The 17,411-nt window shown below is 35.1% G+C and overlaps 1 protein-coding gene across 2 annotated transcripts in view; it reads right to left on the reverse strand.

The window, feature by feature from the left end:
- LOC134710784 (protein dispatched homolog 1-like) overlaps positions 1-17,411 on the reverse strand; it is a 28,100-nt gene extending 10,689 nt beyond the window's left edge. Inside the window, exons 1-2 of one of the 2 annotated variants that reach the window (XM_063571182.1) lie at positions 17,303-17,411; positions 6,591-6,686 (exon numbers count right to left, since the gene is read on the reverse strand). The gene's annotated coding sequence lies outside the window, so the exon portion shown is untranslated. Of the gene's footprint in view, positions 1-22; positions 63-6,590; positions 6,687-17,302 lie in introns of those variants that run through there. The other variant, XM_063571183.1, reaches the window with a different exon arrangement.

Genomic DNA, 17,411 nt, shown 5'->3' on the forward strand with positions numbered 1-17,411 from the left:
AGATTCTGCGTTTATTATTTACCTGTATGGATATTTGTCTTCCTGGCATAAAATGCCACTTCAAGAGAAATTAAAAGCTCTCTGGACGACCCTATAGCAACGATGTAAACAAATAGTTCTGCTTGATTGCAGTAAATTGATTCGGTAAAAAGTTCAAAATCGTATTGAAATTATCTGAACAATTGTATTATATAGCTTGCAAAATAATAGGTGCCTTCATTCGATGCTGTCTGAAGACGAATGTGCGGCTTAGTTTAAGTATTGTATAAGACATGAGTTCTTTTCTTGAACGTTTTACAAAAGATTTAGCTTTTGTCATAACTTTGAGAGAAAAATCATTTCCGAAGGCAAATGATTATGCTGTATAGTATATATATGTTAAGTTAGGGATATAAGACGATTCATGTGATTGAGACTAATGTATCGACAAGATGTGTTTCGGATTTGATATCTAAATTTAACTGTTTTAACTACTAGTATGTGACAAGTGTAACGATCTACAAGACTATCATAGACATAGTTATTAGTCATTACATGAACTACTTGCGTGCTTTGATATGTACAATGTGTTATATGGAACAATACACATTTTTTTCTTTTATAATATTTCTCGAAAACAAATCAGAAGCCCATAGTCACGGCTTTGTTCGTCCTTCCGTCTGCCTGTCTGTTCTTCCAGACATCACCCGTCTGTAAATTGGGGGCTCTGAATAAGGTATTGGCAACACTTTTAGATACAGAAATATGTAAATATACATGTACTTCAAAATAATTAGTCCGTGTTAAGTCCCGGTGTTTATGGCACATTTTTTGTTAGTTCTGCCGAGTGGACCATTCATTGCGATCATATTTTTGTAATAAATTTGCGGTTTATAGAGGATCTGTTGGCAGTGCCAATTTTATAGCTATAAATACGTTACCATCATAAATTCTGAGTGTAACCCCAATTGCGTCATAGGTCAGATGGAAAATCCCAACTAAAAATAAACGTATTCTCACTGGTCCGGACATATACCCCTGTTTGCCCATATTCTTCCATTCAATTTCCATCTGCGACATCGGTCACACGTGCACATCAAACAGATTCAACAGAGAAGTGTTTAGTTTTTTGAATAGCTTAATTGCTTTTCATATATATTGTGTATTTTATTGGAAATATATTCCCTTGTTTTGTTTAAATTTCTAAACAAATTATTTGTGTTTTTTTGACTAAAGTAAAATTTATTATGGACTTTAATTTGAATAGTCCGTATTTAAGTATTCCTGGTTCGGACTATCTCTTAGATGGGTCACTACCTTTAAGTCCCCCCCCCAAACTACCAGTACATTGACCGGAGTTTCGACAACGGTGTCTGGTAATGCTACCTATCCGACCCTCTCACAAGGTTCGGCCATGCATTTTGGGGGGGGGGGGGGGGGGTACCTACGTCAACTTCGGTGACTCATACTTTATCTAGGTCTGTTAATTCAGCGGGTACTATTAGTTCTGTCCCAGGTACAGCTATGGGCTTGAACTTGCCAGGTTCTAGACCCCCATTATCCTATTGTGGGTATATGCTTCCCAACACGGGCACACAACCTTTACCCTCATGGTCTCAGCCACCTTGGCCACAGTCTTACCCTTATGGTGGGTTTATGCCAAACCAACCTGGTTTTTGGCCTTATAGGGACAATTTCTATGGTCCCCCTTCTGGGGTAGCTACTGCACCACCTTTAGCTCCTGCTCTACCCGTAGCAGTATCTTTGACTTCTGCAGTAGCTCCTACCACCGTACCTGACTCTCAAGCTTCTAGTTCTTCACATGGTACTCAGGTTTCTGATCATGCATCACCTTTGGATGGTTTACAGAAGTTACTTTTAGACTTTGGTGAGTCTTTCAAGGCAGAATTCCATACTCTATCCAGTCGTATGACTCTACTGGAAAATAGAGTTTCTTCTCATCAACCTGCTCCAGCTAAGTCTGTAGAATGTGATGAGAGGGAGGATGACGAGCTTTCTGTTTCCCCTGGGAGTCATGAAAGGGCTTTCCTCACTGATGAGGATGTTGAAAGTTCTTCTTCTCCCAAGGTATCGAAGACGGCCCCTGAGCCTTCTTCTAAGTCAGCTCAACAACCTCCCACCAAGGAGACTGAGGATCCTCCTACCTTGAAGGATCTTAGGGATAAGGTGTATACCTTGATGAGGGATGAAGCACATATCCCTTTTCTCTCTCCTTCCAAGCCGAAGAAACCTTCTTCAACTTTTGAGGCTTCCTGTGGTATTTCTCAGGATACTGTGACTTCTCACAATTCTTTTCCTGAATCTGGCCATATGGCTTTTGCTTTACAATTTATTAATGAAGGTATCGCTAATTCTGCTAGTGAAAAGGTTTCTAATAACAATATCTCAGGATTTGGAATGTCATCCTTTACTGATTAGGTTAAGTACAAGGATTTTGATATCTTTGATTCTTCCCTGGGTAGACTTGTTCCCAGTTGTGACAAATCTATGTCATCTTTATTGGGAAAAAAGCCAGTAGATGGTCTTCGTCTCACTCAACCTGTTTGGTCAAAGACTGAGAATCTCCTTCGTAGTGCTTCTCAAGTTCTTGGCACAGCCGAACATTTTCTAGCTGCAACCGGACATTTGCTTAACAGCGAAGATTCGGTTGTTCCAGCAGAAGTACGATCCTTCTTACTTCAACTGGATAAAGCTTTAGGTTCATCGCAGTTGCTTTTAATGGGTTATATTGCTAATTGCACCCTATCAAAAAGAGCACAGTTTCTTGAAAACATTTCTATAGCTGAGCCTTTGAAAGATTCTTTACTGAAATCTCCACTCTCTGACAAGATGTTTGGTTTACCCTTACAGCGGGTTCAAGAGGAACTCAGCAAAAACCCTCCTCCAGTCAAAGTTAGTGTACAAGTTACTAATGGCAAGAGGTCGGTTAATGCTACATCTAGTTCTAATAGTACTTCTGCTTCAGGTGGTCCTCCTTCTTCTGCTAAGAAAAGGAAGAATAACTACGGCAAACCGCAGAACAAACCCAATAACTCAGGAAAAAGCTCAGGTAAGCCTTCTGGTGGTTTTAAGGGTTCCAAGAAACCTGGGTCTAGTACCTAGGTTCTTGCCCCCTCGTACGTTATTGACAGCTTCCCCAGGGGAAAATTTACAACAAGTTCCTCAAAAATCAATACCAGTAGGGGGGAGGTTAAGTTTTTTCCTAAATCAGTGGAAGAAAATTACCTCAGACTGTTATGTGCTGTCAATAATTCGAGGGGGATTAACACTTCAGTTCAAGAACCCACCTCCTCTATCTGCAGTTCCAATAAGTTTGTCTCATACACAAGACCCAGTCAAGTGTCAACTTCTATCAATAGAAGTGGACACTATGTTACAAAAAGCTGCAATAGAGGAGGTGTCGATCTTAACTCTGTCTCCGGGATTTTATTCCCGTCTTTTTCTGGTTCCAAAGAAGACTGGAGGAATGAGGCCAGTCATAGACCTATCTATTCTGAACAAATTTCTTATTGTTCCCCACTTCAAAATGGAAACAAACAGATCCATCAGGGCTTCAATCCTTCCGGGAATGTGGACTACTTCTCTGGATCTTTCAGACGCGTATTTCCACATTCCCATTTCCAAAACTTACAGGAAATACCTTCGCTTCGTTTGGAACAACAAAGTTTTCCAGTTCAAGGCTCTCCCTTTTGGCCTGTCTACAGCCCCTTTGGCTTTTACAAAAATCATGCAGGCTGCTATAGCTCACCTACATTCCCTGTCTATTCAGATTCATTCCTATCTGGACGATTCCCTTCTCAAGGAATTTTGCCCAATCAAATTGAGGGTTCAGACAGATTTGGTCATCAATTGTTTTCTGTCCCTAGGCTTCCTTATCTCTTGGAAAAAGTCAGAGATAATTCCGTCTCAAGACTTTGTTTTCCTGGGAGAACATTTCCTAACCAGTGTAGGCCTAGTCCTCCCACCAGAGGAGAAATTTACAAAACTATGTCAGAAAATACATTTATTCCTGACGGTTCAATCAGTCACAGCACGTCAATTCTTGCAACTTCTGGGTCTATTGAACTCTCTGGCAGATGTAATTCCATTGGGACGACTTCACATTCGTCCGCTTCAGTTTTATCTGCACAAGTTATGGATTGCAGCTTCACAAGAATGGGAAGCATTGATTCCAATCACTCAGCCTTTATTTCCACACCTTCAATGCAGGTTAGTACGGGAAAATGTAATGAGGGGCCTATGTCTGTCCCCTCAAGTTCCCAGTCTAACATTATTCACAGATGCCTCCACCCTCGGTTGGGGAGCATATCTGGAGGGGCTTACAATCTCGGGAGTCTGGAGTCCAGATCTTTTGGAAGAGCATATCAATGTATTGGAAATGAAAGCAGTTCTGTTTGCACTGAATCATTTCCAAATGTCTCTAAAGAATCAGTCTGTCATTCTGGCCACGGACAACACAACAGTTGTAGCTTATCTCAAGAATCAGGGAGGAACTCATTCACCTTCTCTTTATCAGATAGCCAGAGACATTCTCCTTCTGTGTTTTCAACTCCAGGTTCATCTAGTGGTGAGACATATTGCGGGGCACCTCAATATTCTAGCCGACACTCTATCCAGATCTCTTGCTCCAGTAAACACGGAGTGTCAAGTAGTTTTCAAAGCTGTGACTCTTCATTGGGGGTCACCTCAGATAGATCTGTTTGCGACCAGTCTCAATCACAAACTTCTAACATTTGTGTCTCCGGTTCCAGATCCAAAATCTTTTGCAGTAGACGCAATGAGCCTATCTTGGGTACGCCTTCCCTCCTTTCAGGTTTCTCTCCCCAGTACTTCAGAAAATAGCAGGGGAAAATTGCAAGATCATAGTTATTGCTCCAGCATGGCCAAAACAGTCTTGGTTTCCAGACCTTCTGCGCCTATCATGTGCTTGTCCTCTAGTTCTACCTCTGAGACCAGACCTTCTGTCTCAAATCAAGGGCAAGGTTCTTTATCAAAATCCAGAAAAACTTCATCTACACGCCTGGCTTCTCTCAGGGTTAGCCTCAGAAAGAGAGGTTTTTCTGAAGGAGCAACCAAGCATCTCACAAAGTCTGTCAGAGACTCCACTAGCATTGTCTATGATGCAAAATGGTCAATCTTCTCAGATTGGTGTAGTGAGCGGGAAATTGATCCTTTCCAAGTCACTGTACAACAATTAGCAGACTTTCTAGTTTTTCTTTTTGAATCCAAAGGATTATGTCCCTCTACTATTAAGGGATATAGATCAGCTATCTCAAGAACTATTCATATTTCTGGTGGCCCAGATTTTGGAATCAATGAACATATTTCTCTTTTGGTTCGTAGTTTTAGTCTTGAAAGACCAAGACAAAAAACTTTAGTTCCTAAGTGGGACCTTGGACTAGTTTTATCCTTTTTAAAACTTCCTCCTTTTGAACCAGCAGAAACAATAGATTTAAGGTTTCTTTCCTATAAATGCTGTTTTCTTTTAGCTTTGGCTTCTGGACGGAGAAGGAGTGAAATCCATGCCTTCTCTATTTCTGATGCTTGCCTTCGATTTAACAGGGATAAATCTTCTGTTACTCTTTTAACGGATCCTGCTTTTTTGGCAAAGAATCAGATTCCAGATAAGGGTGCAGAACCAGTTGTGATTCCTGCACTCCCTAGCGATTCTATTTCTGTACTTTTATGTCCAGTAAGAATCCTTTCTATTTATCTGGAAAGAACGTGTAGTTTACGTTCTGTTTCTAACTCAAGACTCTTTATTACTATTAAAAAAGGAATCTCAGATCTTTCTGTTAAAACTATTTCTACTTGGATATGCAAATGCATATCTTTAGCTTATGGTTCTTCTAAGGCAGAACTTTTAAATAGTTTTAATGTTAAAGCTCATGATGTTAGGGGTATCTCTACATCCTGGGCTCTGTTTAACAGTGCATCTTTGGAAGAGGTACTGTCTGCAGGTTTCTGGAGAAATGAGAACTCTTTTATATCTCACTACCTCCAATCTATGGCTACTTTTGCCGAGAGTTTATACTCTCTTGGACCTATAGTTTCAGCACAAAGATTGAACTTTCCTCCTGTTTCTTCTGTTACAGGGGATTCAGCTTTACGTTAGATTCTGTTACTCAGAATTTATGATGGTAACGTATTTATAGCTATAAAATATTCAAATTTTAAAGTAAATTTGGATTTTATTAGATAAATACTTACCATCATAAATTAAAGGTCCCACCCACCTCCCCTTCATCCCCTTTCCTTATGTTTTCTGTCTTGTGGAAATTGAATGGAAGAATATGGGCAAACAGGGGTATATGTCCGGACCAGTGAGAATACGTTTATTTTTAGTTGGGATTTTCCATCTGACCTATGACGCAATTGGGGTTACACTCAGAATTTATGATGGTAAGTATTTATCTAATAAAATCCAAATTTACTTTAAAATTTGAATATTTTTCACCTTATTTTTTTTTATTTGTATGCACATTAAAATCAATAATCAAAATTTCTGCAAGTGAACTACACAAATTGATTAATCACAGGGGAATCTAAAACACACAGTATTATGAAATGATATAATGTATAAAACCTACCTTGTCAATTGTTTTCTTTCTCGACACCCTGATGATATATGTTTTATGTTTACTGCAACTGTATAGGGTTTACTCGATTATTTCAGATGTTATTACCTGTATGCATAATACACCGTGTAGAACGCCACATGCGGGGTGTCGGCTATGTTTGACACGGGGTGGCAATTTCGAAGCGAAGAAAAACTATCAAAGTAAGTTCAAGTATCAAAATTTCTTTGTTTAGAATTCTAAGTATCATATAATGTACTGCACGGAAGGAACTGAAACACCATCTATATCCTGCAAGCAAACTCAGTCGTTTCCAGTGCTCTGTTTTCTCAAACACCTCTCCCTAGTTTTTCGTGTTGCAGATTTTGAGGATTCATACGCAAATTTCGGAATAAAAACTACTTTAGACGACTTCTCTCTGCAACATTTGTATAGAATTGAATTCCTATTATGGAATTTAACCAAATACCAGCTTCAAACTTGAAATTGATTGGTTATAAAACAAGTTTTTCATCAAAACATAAAGTGTCGCTCGGGGTGTCAAATTTTGCATCTCAAGGGGTAGAGGCTTTCAATACAAAAACGAATAGATTTGCATATGAATCATGTAAATCGGTCTTTTCCTGATCCTTTTTAATTCAAACACATCTACTATATGACGATAACATATTAAAAACTAAAAGTACTTCATTTGGTCAGTTTTTTTAGTCATATAAGACATGTGCTTTTGATTTCATAAATAGTAAAAAATAACTCAAAATATATTTTTTTACCGCTGGAAAATGATTTCATTTCCTTTAAAGTTACTATCATGGTCAGAAAAAAATTCACGACTGTGGTTCAATGCACCGTCACATGGAGGGAAATCACAGAGCAGACCTCTATATAAGATTTTGCCGAAGCCACTTACAGTCAGACTCCATCAAAGTTCATCATCAGGCTCCTCCCGAAAGCGCTCGTGCAAACCGCAAACAGTACTCACTCAAAACAAATTCGGTTACTCTCGTCAATGAAACACTCATCGAAATCTTTCGCATCAAATGACAATACAGCTTCAGGGAAACATGAAGACAACGCTACTTATATTCTTAACTATTTTAAAACAGCGATTCAAAATCTTGAAAAAAATAATTTGGTTTTTGATTTCCTAACTTTTATCCCAATGGTAAATTTAATAGGTGGACCAAAAAGTATTGAGCATATTACAGAAAGCTTATGTGAGCGCAGAATGGCCGACCCCCAAGACGCAGAAATAAGTTTTGCAGTTCCTAGTCAAAAGATACTATTACACTTCATCGCCAAGGACCTTGATACTTAGTATCCCAAAGTCTGACCTCTGTTTAAGATATATTGGTTCTAACATTGAAACATTTCATCATGTTCCAAGAGGCTGACATGGTTTCTTTAATACACGATGTCTACTGCGCTTTCATTAATATAATGTGATTGTGTTCCAAATATGTCACTGGCACTAGAAAGAACCGCGTTGATACAAGAAAGGCAATTTCGCCAAAGTTCCGTTATATGAAACAATGACGCCCGTAATCCACCGATCACAAACACAAATATCGATTGAAGCCCATTGTCGGGGTGTCAAATTTTGCATCTCAAGGGGTAGAGGCTTCCAATAAAAACGAATAGATTTGCATATGAATCATGTAAATCGGTCTTTATCTGATACTTTTTTAATTCAAACACATCTACTATATATCGATAACAAATACAAAATTGAAAGTACTGCATTTTGCTAGTTTTTAAAGTCATATAAGACATGTGCTTTAGATTTCATAAATGATAAAAATGACTCAAAATATTGGGTTTGAAGCTGGAAAATAATTTCTTTTCCTTTCCAGTCGCTATCATGGTCAGATTAAAAGTCACTGAGGGAGAACAATCATAGAGCATATCCCCATATAAGATTTTGCCAAAGCCATCAAAAGTAAAACTTTATCTTTTGCATTAAAGTTCTTCATCAGGTTCTTCACAAAAGCGCTTGTGAATGCTGCAAAAAAAAAAACCACTCACTCCGAAACGAAATCGATAACTCTCTCAAATGAAACACTCACCGTCATCTTTATCATCAAATGACAGCTTCAAGGAGACCTGAAGACGATGACACTATTATTCTCAACAATTTCAAAAAGCGATTCAAAATCTAAAAAAACTTTCTATGGCTGTTGATTTTCTATCTTTTATCCGAATAGTAAATGCAAATAAATATCCGTTGGACAATATTTCTCTTCGTCTTTTCTATGGGAGGGTCAGATTTATGACAAAAAGAATAACATCGGAAATATGGTATCGGGAAACAACTAAGAGGTTTTTGAAAACTTGCTACAAACTTTTTTTACATCCTACTAGAAGACTAAATAAATACAAAGCAAACAATTATTGGGTATAGACAAGTTTTTGAAACTTTTTCTTTGTAAAAGAGCACATGAGGCGCTTAAACATTTAGGTCTTCGAATGAAATGCAGTAAAGAGCTTGCCATTCGCCAAAATTTTGGTCTTTAAAAGTTTGAAGGAATGGCGGGTGACAATTGGCATCAATCGATATTTGTGCTTGTGATCGGTGGATTACGGGCGTCATTGTTTCATATAACGGAACTTTGGCGAAATTGCCTTTCTTGTATCAACGCGGTTCTTTCTAGTGCCAGTGACATATTTGGAACACAATCACATTATATTAATGAAAGCGCAGTAGACATCGTGTAGTCAGCCTCATGGAACATGATGAAATGTTTCAATGTTAGAACCAATATATCTTAAACAGAGGTCAGACTTTGGGATACTAAGTATCAAGGTCCTTGGCGATGAAGTGTAATAGTATCTTTTGACTAGGAACTGCAAAACTTATTTCTGCGTCTTGGGGGTCGGCCATTCTGCGCTCACATAAGCTTTCTGTAATATGCTCAATACTTTTTGGTCCACCTATTAAATTTACCATTGGTATAAAAGTTAGGAAATCAAAAACCAAATTATTGTTTTCAAGATTTTGAATCGCTGTTTTGAAATAGTTACGAATATTAGTATCGTTGTCTTCATGTTTCCCTGAAGCTGTATTGTCATTTGATGCGAAAGATTCCGATGAGTGTTTCATTGACGAGAGTAACCGAATTTGTTTTGAGTGAGTACTGTTTGCGGTTTGCACGAGCGCTTTCGGGAGGAGCCTGATGATGAACTTTGATGGAGTCTGACTGTAAGTGGCTTCGGCAAAATCTTATATAGAGGTCTGCTCTGTGATTTCCCTCCATGTTTCGGTGCATTGAACTACAGTCGTGAATTTTTTTCTGACCATGATAGTAACTTTAAAGGAAATGAAATCATTTTCCAGCGGTAAAAAAATATATTTTGAGTTATCAAAAGCACATGTCTTATATGACTAAAAAACTGACCAAATGAAGTACTTTTAGTTTTTAATATGTTTTCGTCGTATAGTAGATGTGTTTGAATTAAAAAGGATCAGGAAAAGACCGATTTACATGATTCATATGCAAATCTATTCGTTTTTGTATTGAAAGCCTCTACCCCTTGAGATGCAAAATTTGACACCCCGAGCGACACTTTATGTTTTGATGAAAAACTTGTTTTATAACCAATCAATTTCAAGTTTGAAGCTGGTATTTGGTTAAATTCCATAATAGGAATTCAATTCTATATAAATGTTGCAGAGAGAAATCGTCTAAAGTAGTTTTTATTCCGAAATTTGCGTATGAATCCTCAAAATCTGCAACACGGAAAACTAGGGAGAGGTGTTTGAGAAAACAGAGCACTGGAAACGACTGAGTTTGTTTGAAGGAAATAGATTGTGTTTCAGTTCCTTCCGTGCAGTACATTATATGGTACTAAGAATTCTAAACAAAGAAATTTTGATACTTGAACTTACTTTGATAGTTTTTCTTCGCTTCGAAATTGCCACCCCGTGTCAAACATAGCCGACACCCCGCCTGTGGCGTTCTACACGGTGATAATATATCGTTTTAAATTAGATTGCACTGCTATCTCTTAAATGTCTCGTCTTTTCTTGTTGTGACTTGTTTTTTTTTATACAACGCGTCTTGTAAAGATTACAATAGTTTACTCCTTGAATGCCTACATCTTTTGATCTGCCGACAAAATACAGGTACAACTATGTTGACGTTCATGGAAGTGTTCGATTAAAATTGATCGTAGTAAAAATGAAAAAAATGATATTATTCTTCCAATTAAAACTCAAGGTAATTTTACAATCCTTCTTGCACTGGATACAGATCTTTTGCGTTATTTCACAAAGTTTTCACCATTTCGCAAAGGTTTGCGTCTAGTATGCGTTATGACGCAAACAGGAAGAAAAAAATATGTGGTGCTAATACGCTTCTACAATTGACTAGATGAACAACACCTATAATGAAAATATTGAAACCGGATCGGTAGTCTCATGATATCATGTTCGCACATCAAGATATGTCACCATACCTTAAAATCATTGCGGCATCCGAACCAATCAGCCTTTACTCTTACTCTTAAATGCTGCATGCTTGTTGGAGAAGCAGTAAATATCAATTTAAAAGTTTCTTTTGCAATCATACAAAATTTCCTTATATTCATATACATACATATTAGTACCATTTCAGGCTCTAGAAAAGAGAGGTTACAGATATTAAAAGGACATTCAAAATTATAAAACGAAAATATAGTAAAAAACGCCATGGCTGAAAATGAAAAAAACTAACAGAAAAACAACAGTACACAAAACACAATATACTAACCAAAAGGCGAACAGACAAACAACAGTACATTAAACACAATATACTAACCAAGAGGCGAACAGACAAACAACAGTACATTAAACACAATATACTAACCAAAAGGCGAACAGACTCACAACAGTACATTAAACACAATATACAAATCAAAAGGCTAACAGACAAACAACAGTACATTAAACACAATATACTAACCAAAAGACGAACAGACTAACAACAGTACATAAAACACAATATACAAATCAAAAGGCTAACAGACAAACAACAGTACACAAAACACAATATACTAACCAAAAGGCGAACAGACAACAACAGTACAATAAACACAATATACAAATCAAAAGTCTAACAGACAAACAACAGTACAATAAACACAATATACAAATCAAAAGGCTAACAGACAAACAACAGTACATTAAACACAATATACAAATCAAAAGACTAACAGAAAAACAACAGTACACAAAACACAATATACTAACCAAAAGGCGAACAGAAAAACAACAGTACATTAAACACAATATACAAATCAAAAGGCTAACAGACACACAACAGTACACAAAACACAATATACTAACCAAAAGGCTAACAGACAAACAACAGTACATAAAACACAATATACAAATCAAAAGGCTAACAGAAAAACAACAGTACACAAAACACAATATACAAATCAAAAGGCTAACAGACAAACAACAGTACATAAAACACAATATACAAATCAAAAGGCTAACAGACAAACAACAGTACACAAAACACAATATACTAACCAAAAGGCGAACAGACAAACAACAGACGTACAATAAACACAATATACAAATCAAAAGTCAAACAGACAAACAACAGTACAATAAACACAATATACAAATCAAAAGGCTAACAGACAAACAACAGTACATTAAACACAATATACAAATCAAAAGGCTAACAGAAAAACAACAGTACACAAAACACAATATACAAATCAAAAGGCTAACAGACAAACAACAGTACATAAAACACAATATACAAATCAAAAGGCTAACAGAAAAACAACAGTACACAAAACACAATATACAAATCAAAAGGCTAACAGACAAACAACAGTACATAAAACACAATATACAAATCAAAAGGCTAACAGAAAAACAACAGTACATTAATCACAATATACAAATCAAAAGTCTAACAGACAAACAACAGTACAATAAACACAATATACAAATCAAAAGGCTAACAGACAAACAACAGTACATTAAACACAATATACAAATCAAAAGACTAACAGAAAAACAACAGTACACAAAACACAATATACTAACCAAAAGGCAAACAGACAACAACAGTACAATAAACACAATATACAAATCAAAAGTCTAACAGACAAACAACAGTACATAAAACACAATATACAAATCAAAAGGCTAACAGAAAAACAACAGTACACAAAACACAATATACAAATCAAAAGGCTAACAGACAAACAACAGTACATAAAACACAATATACAAATCAAAAGGCTAACAGAAAAACAACAGTACATTAATCACAATATACAAATCAAAAGTCTAACAGACAAACAACAGTACAATAAACACAATATACAAATCAAAAGGCTAACAGACAAACAACAGTACATTAAACACAATATACAAATCAAAAGGCTAACAGACAAACAACAGTACACAAAACACAATATACTAACCAAAAGGCGAACAGACAACAACAGAACAATAAACACAATATACAAATCAAAAGTCTAACAGACAAACAACAGTACAATAAACACAATATACAAATCAAAAGGCTAACAGACAAACAACAGTATATTAAACACAATATACAAATCAAAAGACTAACAGAAAAACAACAGTACACAAAACACAATATACTGACCAAAAGGCGAACAGAAAAACAACAGTACATTAAACACAATATACAAATCAAAAGGCTAACAGACACACAACAGTACACAAAACACAATATACTAACCAAAAGGCTAACAGACAAACAACAGTACATAAAACACAATATACAAATCAAAAGGCTAACAGAAAAACAACAGTACACAAAACACAATATACAAATCAAAAGGCTAACAGACAAACAACAGTACATAAAACACAATATACAAATCAAAAGGCTAACAGACAAACAACAGTACACAAAACACAATATACTAACCAAAAGGCGAACAGACAAACAACAGACGTACAATAAACACAATATACAAATCAAAAGTCTAACAGACAAACAACAGTACAATAAACACAATATACAAATCAAAAGGCTAACAGAAAAACAACAGTACACAAAACACAATATACAAATCAAAAGGCTAACAGACAAACAACAGTACATAAAACACAATATACAAATCAAAAGGCTAACAGAAAAACAACAGTACACAAAACACAATATACAAATCAAAAGGCTAACAGACAAATAACAGTACATAAAACACAATATACAAATCAAAAGGCTAACAGAAAAACAACAGTACATTAATCACAATATACAAATCAAAAGTCTAACAGACAAACAACAGTACAATAAACACAATATACAAATCAAAAGGCTAACAGACAAACAACAGTACATTAAACACAATATACAAATCAAAAGACTAACAGAAAAACAACAGTACACAAAACACAATATACTAACCAAAAGGCGAACAGAAAAACAACAGTACTTTAAACACAATATACAAATCAAAAGGCTAACAGACAAACAACAGTACACAAAACACAATATACTAACCAAAAGGCTAACAGACAAACAACAGTACATAAAACACAATATACAAATCAAAAGGCTAACAGAAAAACAACAGTACACAAAACACAATATACTAACCAAAAGGCTAACAGACAAACAACAGTACATTAAACACAATATACAAATCAAAAGGCTAACAGACAAACAACAGTACATTAAACACAATATACAAATCAAAAGGCTAACAGACAAACAACAGTACAATAAACACAATATACAAATCAAAAGGCTAACAGACAAACAACAGTACACAAAACACAATATACTAACCAAAAGGCTAACAGACAAACAACAGTACATTAAACACAATATACAAATCAAAAGGCTAACAGACAAACAACAGTACACAAAACACAATATACTAACCAAAAGGCTAACAGACAAACAACAGTACATTAAACACAATATACTAACCAAAAGGCTAACAGACAAACAACAGTACATTAAACACAATATACTAACTAAAAGGCTAACAGACAAACAACAGTACACAAAACACAATATACTAACCAAAAGGCTAACAGACAAACAACAGTACATTAAACACAATATACTAACCAAAAGGCTAACAGACAAACAACAGTACATTAAACACAATATACTAACCAAAAGACGAACAGACTAACATCAGTACATAAAACACAATATACAAATCAAAAGGCTAACAGACAAACAACAGTACACAAAACACAATATACAAATCAAAAGGCTAACAGACAAACAACAGTACATTAAACACAATATACTAACCAAAAGGCTAATAGACAAACAACAGTACATTAAACACAATATACTAACCAAAAGGCTAACAGACAAAGAACAGTACATTAAACACAATATACTAACCAAAAGGCTAACAGACAAACAACAGTACATTAAACACAATATACTAACCAAAAGGCTAACAGACAAACAACAGTACATAAAACACAATATACAAATCAAAAGGCTAACAGACTAACAACAGTACATTAAACACAATATACTAACCAAAAGGCGAACAGACAAACAACAGTACATAAAACACAATGTACAAATCAAAAGGCTAACAGACAAACAACAGTACATAAAACACAATATACAAATCAAAAGGCTAACAGACAAACGACAGTACACAAAACACAATATACTAACTAAAAGGCGAACAGACAAACAACAGTACATAAAACACAATATACAAATCAAAAGGCTAACAGACAAACAACAGTACATTAAACACAATATACAAATCAAAAGGCTAACAGACAAACAACAGTACATTAATCACAATGTACAAACCAAAAGGCTAACAGACAAACAACAGTACATTAAACACAATATACAAATCAAAAGGCTAACAGACAAACAACAGTACATTAAACACAATGTAAAAATCAAAAGGCTAACAGACAAACAACAGTACATAAAACACAATGTACAAATCAAAAGGCTAACAGAAAAACAACAGTTCATAAAACACAATATACAAATCAAAAGGCTAACAGAAAAACAACAGTACATAAAACACAATGTACAAATCAAAATACTGATCAACTAAAACCCAACCAAAAACTGTAATCACAAGTGTTTCGGAAGGGTAAACAGATCATGATGGAACCAGTCGTGTTGCTCGTGTTCTTTTATATTATAACGGTATATTACAGTAATATAAGTTCTATTTATAGCTTTAAAAGTCTTGCAACAGATATCTGATGTACAATAAACCGGAGTTTACTTTCAATAAGGAAGCTTTTAACTTAGAGATAGATAATAAAAGTACTGATTGTCATGAGAGATTTTACATATATCTACTTTTTCAGAAGATCTTTTGGAAAAATTTGACAAAAATATCTTAATATGACAAAGTTTCAGTTTCCTGTTTTCTTAGATTTCATGATAAAAACTTAGATTTTGACTCAAGATAGTAATTTCAAGTAATGCATTTTTGTCAGTTTCCTCATAAAATCGTGTTTGTTATGTTTCAAGTTGTGATATATTGTAATAAAAAGATACTATTGATTCAATTATTTTCGTTGGTAATAATTTTCGTGTATTGAGGAAAACTTGCATTTTCGTGGATGTTTCATTTCGTGATTTTGCCAATCTCTGCAACCAAAGTCTAATGAAAATTTGTACTTCGTTGAACATTTGAATTCGTGGTTCACCTGTACCCACGAAATCCCTGAAAATTGGTATCAAACGAATAATAACGAATCCACGGTATTGCTCCATTTGTTATATACGTGGATTCATTAACATTCGTTGGATACCAATTTTCGGGGATTTTGTGGGTACAGGGGAACCACGAATTTAAATATTCAACGAATTGCACATTTTCTAGAGGAATGTATGCAGATTTTGCCAAAACCTCGAATTTAATATCCACGAACATGCACGTTTTTCTCAAACCTAGAAAATTGAAACCCACGAAAATAAATGAATCCATGTTAAGTAAATACACTTATGTGCAGCATAAGTGACTTTATGGTACAATGAAAGACTACATTTTAATTGTATTCAGTCTTGTGTTATTATGTTTTGTAAATTTTAGAAATATGTAGAAAATAGTTATGGATGGTACATATGTGATTATCTAATTTGAAACTCATTGGAATTTGCAATTGATAAGGGGCGCTACTCCAAGCACATGTTTTGATATCCAGCCTCTTTTCGTCAAATTTATTTTTAATCGATAAATCATCATATCATATACACGTATAAACCCAAAACTCATCAATTTCCACCATAAGTATAATCGGAAGAGTTTTAGTATATAAAATAATGTTGACGTTTAGACAAAAAAAGGCTCAAAAAGGATTTGTAGCGTTTTTTTTTTTATTCATGTTTAACCTTTTTCTATAGATTGACTGGACTATATATGCCACCAATAAAGTTGAACGACCCAAAATAAAAACAAATCCCAGAGATAAATCTGAAAGCAAAATAATGCAGCAAAAACTCTTTATTAGATTTTACTATTTAAAAAAAAAGATATATATTCAAAATAGACAATTGCTCTCTTAAATACAACATTTAAAGTCTTTGGATAGATTTGACCAAGAATTGAACGGCGAACTCCTGCAATTGAGATGAGTTTTTTGTTGTTGATATATCAGTAAATGGTATATGCATAAAAAAGAAAAAGTAAATACCCCTATTTTCAATTATTGTTAAAATGCGAATAGCCAGTCAATATTTAATAAAAAAAAACTATCATCCATGAAAAATTTGCATACTCACGGGCCAGTTAACAGCTCACAAAAACGTTTGTGAGTACCTCGTTAATCTTAACGGAGATGTTTCAATCTTTTTTTTCGAATAACACTTTACAGTATCTTTATTTCAGAGT

This window comes from Mytilus trossulus, chromosome 3, assembly GCF_036588685.1.
Source record: "Mytilus trossulus isolate FHL-02 chromosome 3, PNRI_Mtr1.1.1.hap1, whole genome shotgun sequence".
NCBI lineage: Eukaryota > Metazoa > Mollusca > Bivalvia > Mytilida > Mytilidae > Mytilus > Mytilus trossulus.